A 7,071-nucleotide genomic window follows, 5' to 3' on the forward strand; every position below is an offset into this window, starting at 1 on the left:
TGCCCCCTCCTTTGTGTCTTCCCAGTGGGCAGCATCCCTATGGCCTTTGTGCCTGCCCCTCCTTTCCCCCTAACCTCCCCCAGTGCCCACCCCTCCCATCACCCCATTCTGTCCCCCACACCTGCCCCTTCCTCACCCCCTTACAGCCTCTGGGACCTGCCCCTCTGCCTTTCCCTGCCCCTGCCCCAGCCAGCCCCCCCTCCCCCGTGTCTACCCACTCTCTCCTGCCCATGGTCTTGGCACCTGCCCCATTGCTCATCCCCTGGGCCCCATCACCTGTCCCTCCCCAGTGGACGTGACTCTGGATCTAGACACTGCAAATCCCGACCTCGTCCTGTCTTAGGATCAGAAACGTGTGAGAGACGGAGACACGTGCCAGGCTCTGCCCAACAACCCGGAGATATTTGACACTTACCCTGAAGTTCTGGGCGCTGAGGGGTTCGCAAGCGGGAGGTGTTACTGGGAGGTGGAGGTGGGAGACAAAACTGACTGGGCTCTAGGGCTGTGTCTACATTGGCATGATCTTGTGCCAAAGCAGACGCTTTTGCACAAAAACATGCTTCCTGTCTACACTGGTGGGGAGATCTTGCGCAAGAACACTGACGTTCTAATGTGTGAAATCAGTGCTTCTTGCGCAAGCACTATGATGCTCCCGCTCAGGAATAAGCCCTCTTGCACAACTGTTCTTGCACAAGAGGCCAGCGTACAGGCAACATGAATTTCTTGCGCAAGAAAGCCTATGGCTAAAATGGCCATCGGAGCTTTCTTGTGCAAGAGAGTGTCTATACTGGCACAGATGCTCTTGCGCAAAAGCACATCTCTTGCACAAAGGCACATGCCAGTGTAGACGCTCTCTTGCGCAAATACTTTAATGCAAGAACTCTTGTGTTAAAGAGTATTTGCGCAAGATCATGCCAATGTAGACACAGTCTAGGTGTTTGCAAGGAATCTGTGAGCAGGAAGGGGGAGAGCGCACTTTCACTTGAGGTTGGATACTGAGCCCCTTCCACTCCCCTCCCCGTGAGCGCCAGGCCCAGCCAGGTGGGGATTTTCCTGGACTACGAGGTGGGTGAGGTCTCATTTTACAATATGACTGACAGGACCCATCTCTTCACCTTCACCTTCTCCAGGATGCTCCACCCGTATTTCTACACTGGTTACGATGAGGATGGTGTAAATGCTACTCCCCTGACCATCTGCCGGGTCCCCTTGCTCGTCCCCTCTGGGTAGAGCACTGGGGGCAACTGCAGAGTGGCCAGTGCTTGATTTGGAGGGTCTTCACTGCACCCCCTAAACCCAGTGCCAGGGGGTCGATCTCAGAGCATGGGCCCAGGCTGTCATGTAGATGGAACCAGCAACCCCCAAGCACCAACCCCAGGCCTGTTCCCATGGAGATGGAACCAAAGACATTGTCTCGTCCCCCCACCCCCGACCTTCCCCTCTGTTCCCAGCCCCAGACCAGTGACCTGGGGGAGGGGAAAGTGGCAGAGAAGGGGTGGAAGAGTCAGCAGAAGGGATGGGGAGGGGGGAGAAGACTGCTGGTTGTAAGGCGTGGGGGCTGTGGGTCAGGAGCAGGGGGTGCAGGCTGTGGGGTAAGAGGCAGAGGGGCGCAGGGACAAGAGCTGTGCGGATACGTCGGGGTAACTGTTGAGGCCAGGATTGGGGAGTGGGTGCAGCAGCAGGAAGGGAAGAGCCCAGATCACAAGGGGATGGAGGATTAATGAAGAGGCAAGTGAGAGAGCCCCTACAAGGAAGAGCCCCTGGCAGAAATGACAGAGCAGGCAGAGGAGCCCAGTGCATGCAATGGGGCCAATGCAAGAAGGAAATGCCCTGGCATCTCCTGCCCTGGGGGAGTCTCTGCCCAAGATAGGACTCAAACAGCCACAGGGGCGGGAGTGCAAGGTCTGTGGCCTTGCTATAGGGGCTGCTTTGTGCTGCAAACCCACTTGTGTTGAGGGAGCTGGTCCCAACATGATGGAGTGAGGGGAGGGGTGAGCTGGTGAAGGGGGGACCCCAGCCTCAGGGCTGTGTGAAAGATAGGCCCAGGCTGGATGACTGGAGCCCCCACTCATGGGACACAGCCCCAGCAGATTTTTACAGGCTGTTTTGTTCTGCTCTGTCCAAGTTTTCTGCCTGTTTCCCTTCCCCCACCACCTGGCTCAGAGCAGCAAATGGTGATAAACTGGGACCCTCCTGTCAGAATGTTCTACCCCTGTGAGATCCCATGTAACATAGAGACAGAAATACCAATGGTCCCAGTTAAACATTACTGTTGTCACAAGGTGACAAGATGGTTATTGAGGGCATACAGAATATAAAATGTCTAAAAAAAAATCATCCACATTGTTCCGGGTTCCACCACTCATCTCCTCTCTGCAATGTGCTGCGATAAAAATAACTTATTGGGCTGATTTCTTGAGGGAGGTATTAGCTACCAAACAAGCAAAGGCTGAGGGGAGACATATCACACAGAATTGGTAGGTCGGCTTGGTTCTGTTTTCCATTTGATGCCATGTGAACGTTTTCAGAGTCGTAATTGAATTTGGAAGCTTTATTCACGATGTGCAGTTCCTGGCATGGTGCTCAAGAATGACCTAAATTATTTGAAAATAAATCCCCTATAATCACCTACCAAGGGAGTCATGTTGTTTTTGTCCAGTGAACTGGTTTCCAGGTGGCACAAGGTTCCAGTGCTGCCTGTTGTTCCCCTTGTTTCATACAGGGGAAGATTAAGCTGGAAATAGAGACTCTTCCCCATAAAACTGTCTTCAGTGTGAGGGGCCCATACCAAGATAAAACATTTGCATATGAACAATGTCAGCAAGGGAAGAACTTGCATTGTCCCACTAAATGTATGAATCTTTCTTTGCAATGTGAAATGTAAGTTTGAATTTAAATATAAATTAAATATCTGAGATTTGTTTTATTACTCTGTGTATTTTGCTGTGCTGGCCAATAACAGCTCAGTAACACTGCTGGCCTTGTGTTGAATATTCCTGGCTGACCCCAGTGTGGAGCAGTTGTAGGGCATGTCTCCAGCTGTCACCCTTGGAGGGGACAATTGTGTGAGAAATTCCATGGGAGTTTAAAATGGCTGTGATGGGGATCAGCTCCTATCCCTGTGGGCTGCAGGCCAGGCCAGGCCAGGTCTTGGGGCTCACACTGCAGTCCCTGTGACAGAAGCTGCCCAGGGGTACAAGAGGGAAATCTCAGTTCTCTCCATATTCATTAAGGATCACTGAATCCTGCAGGAGATCTTTTGCCATCTCCGCCCTGATCTACTGATGGAGATATCCATGCAGATGTCACATCAGGGAGATATTTTGTTGACTCCGGTAAGTTTCAGGAGCATGTTGCTGACATTGTTTCCTGCAGGTGACATTCCAGGAAGTCCTGGGTTTGCTCATGAAGGATGAGACAGAGGCTCCAAAGAGGGAACACGGTGAGAAAGGGACAGTCCCAGAGTGGCAGGCAGGTGTCTGATTTCACTCTGGAAAAACACTGGATTCTGCATAACCAGGGGTGAAGCCAGATTCCCACCGTGCGCCCAGCATTCTGCCTGTGCCTCTCATCATCCTCAAATCAAACATCCCCTGAGTAATTTCACATGCAGTATCATGGGCAGAACACCCCCCTCGCAGCTGACATGCTTCTGACCAACACAGGTAGAAGACCTGTGGCCAGGAGAGGAACCCAGGTGGAGCAGCAGGGCACAGAGGTTCACCAGTGACATGCCGTAGCCCCTATGAGGCACGTGCCCCCAGCAAGAACTCAATACACGGGACTGGAACTCCAGTGCTCCCAGAACTGATGACGTGTGGTAGGCTGACCTTTTGTGTGAACTGTTTATTCATGAAGAGGTTTGGGTAGCAAACCACCAGGCCCCCTTGGGCCACCACGAGGTTAATCCATGGTCGGTGTAATGTCGAAAGCTTCTACTTTATAGGAATGTGCTATAGGTAGCACGGTCTTATTGGTACGATCATAAGGAAGTGCTACTGTAGGAAACAGCTGTTAGGGCAGCACAATCCTACATGCAGCAGTTCCTAAAATTTCTGTGTTGAAAACAGCTCCCTGTAGGATTGTGCTCTTGGGGGCAGTTACTGATTTCCAGAAATAAGAAATTGCTACTGTAAGAAACTCCTACTGGAAATATCACTTTCATCTTTGAACCCCAGTATTCCATGGAACACCATTTTGGAAATACTGGTCTAAAAACAATGTTGGAGTCGACCATCAGTTGTTTACAAAGGATTACTCTAAACCAGTGTTTCTCAAACTTTTTTTATAAAGTACCCCTTTTCCAAAAAAAAGTATAAGTACCCCATTTAAAAAAAACTTGAGTACCCCCATTACCTACAGTTTTCAGACTCACAATTTTTTTCTACCATTGCAACACTTTTGGTAAACAACTTAATCATAGTCTGGCAGGAGATTTTTTTCGTGTAAAATGTACAAAAATAATAAAATGTTGTACAATTTAAAACAAATTCAGTTTTCTCCAAATTTCAGTTGTGCTGAAGTACCCCCCATACATATCACTAGTTGAGAAACACAGCTCTAAACAAATAACACAAGTGCACTTATAAATGCTTTTAATGAAAGTGCAAAAGACTCTGTAAAAGTCCTCCAAAAAAAGCAAATGTCATTGTTGGTCTGAACTCCAGGAATTTGCTAGACGGGAATCAGCCTAAGTCTATGTCTATACTCTGCATTGCTGTGCAAGAAGATATGCAAATGAGGTGTGGCAATGAATATTGCTGCAGTTCATTTGCATACCTAATGAGCTGTTATTTTTGCGGAAGGGACTTTTGCGCAAGGAGGAGTTGTCTACACTACTGCTTGCACAAAGAACCGTTCTTGTGCAGGAACTGTTCTGCTGCTTATTTTCAGGCAGAATGGCTTCTGCACAAGAGGGGTTTTCTGTGCAAGGAGTAGTGTACACAGCTCCTTCTTGCGCAAAAACCCCTTCCGCAAAATGGTGGCTCATTAGGTATGCAATTGAGCCGTGCACTTCATCTGCATATCTTCTTGCACAACCATGCACAGTATAGACATAGCCTTAGCGTTTGTGAGGGTAGCAGCTTCTTACACTGCAGACTAAGTAACTGTTCCCCATATCTCCACTAGGACTTTCTCACTACAGTGGTGAATGGAAATTTGCTAGGTCTTAGGGTGAAAGATGATAGCAGTTTCTTATACTGCAGGCTAAGTAACTGTTCCCCATAGGAATGTCCTACCTCCACTACTACTTTCTCACTGGTCCCTGTAGGAAAGTGATACTTCCAGTATTTTCTTTCAGGAGCAGTTTCTTTTGCCCTCTTTAAATCCATTTTTAAAATTTTGGTGTTCTCCTGCCTCACATTCCTTATAACATTGCTCTCCAACCTTTTTAACTGCAAGATCACTTTTCCAATGTAAGTAAAATGTTCCTCAAACTGAAACACCCACTTTATTCCAGCCCCTCTTTGAGGCCCTGCCCTTCCTCTGTCCCTTCTGAGGTCTCACCATGCTCACTGCAACCCTCTTCTTCCCCCAACCTCAATCACTTGCACCAGGCTGGGATAGGGGTTTAGGGAGAACGCCCTGTGCTTTTGCCTACAGGTTTGGAGTGTAGGAGGGGCTTCGGTCGTGTTTGTGTATGTGACACAAAGAGAGAGAGAGAAATAATGGCCACCTGCAAAAACATAGGTGGTTAAGCATAGGTTTCCATAGGACAACTAATTTTTACTTTTGCGTATCTAAGTACAAATTAAGATGTGATACTTTTGTACTTTTACTCAAGGGCTGTGTCTACATTGGCAGGATTTTGCGCAAAAGCACTTGCTTTTGCACAAAATCTTGCCACCTGTCTACACTGGCCACAAGAATTTGCGCAAGAACACTGACGTTCTAATGTATGAAATCAGTGGTTCTTGCGCAAATACTCTGACACTCCCATTCAGGAATAAGCCCTCTTGCGCAAGTATTCTTGCACAAGAGAGCCACTATAGACAGCCATGTTAATTTCTTGAGCAAGAAAGCCCGATGGCTAAAATGGCCATGGGAGCTTTCTTGCACAAGAGAGTGTCTACACTGGCACGAATGTTTTTGCGCAAAAGCATCTGTGCCAGTGTAGACACTCTTGCACAAATACTTTTAACGAAAAAACTTTTCCGTTAAAAGTATTTGCGCAAAATCATGCCAGTCTAGACGCAGCCAAGTAGATTTACAGAAGGTTACTTTAGCTTTTACTTACTTATATTTGTTGCAAAGTAGCAGTACTTTGACTTACGTATCTTTTCCCCCAACACTGTGCATTGCACAGAGTAATTACAGTACAAGACATTGACAAGGAGCAAAACAATGAATATGGGATACAGAGACAGGAGTGCAATTCTGGGAATCCCGGGAATAAGACAAGAGAAATGTTATGAAATTTCATGTCCTGTCTTTAGAACACCTTTAAAATGTAGTAAGTAGAAACATAAAGGCTAAGTCTACATTGGCAGCTTCTTGTACAAAAACTCTTCCAGAAGAGAGCATCTACACTGGCATGTGCTTTTGCGCAAGAACATCCATGCCAGTGTAGACACTCTCTTGCGCAAGAAAGCTCTGATGTCCATTTTAACCATAGGGCTTTCTTGCACAAGAAATTCATGTTGCCTGTCTACAGTGGCCTCTTCTGGAAGAGCTCTTGCGCACGAGGGCTTATTCCTGAGCGGGCATGTCATAGTTCTTGTGCAAGAAGCCCTGATTTTATAAATTAGAACGTCAGTGTTCTTGCACAAGAACACACAGCCAGTGTAGACAGGCAGCAAGTTTTTGCGCAAGAGCTATAGAGTGGGCATGGCAAAGTGCAGGGGTGTCTGCAGGCCTATTGAGCATGCTCTGTGCAGAAGTGAATAAATGATTAAAATAAATGTTTAAGCAAATAAAAAAGCCCTTTTGTCACCACTCTGACTTGTGCCTCATTTCCACTGGGGAAGCTGTTTTAAGTCCTCCTGCCCTGCCTGTGCTGGGGCTTTGCTCTCTGTGTTGCAACGTTTACCTGGCGCCCCTCCCCCCACCAGAACCCATCCTAGCCCCGCC

Source organism: Pelodiscus sinensis, chromosome 19 (assembly GCF_052426305.1).
Source record: "Pelodiscus sinensis isolate ZL-2025 chromosome 19, ASM5242630v1, whole genome shotgun sequence".
Classification (NCBI taxonomy): domain Eukaryota; kingdom Metazoa; phylum Chordata; order Testudines; family Trionychidae; genus Pelodiscus; species Pelodiscus sinensis.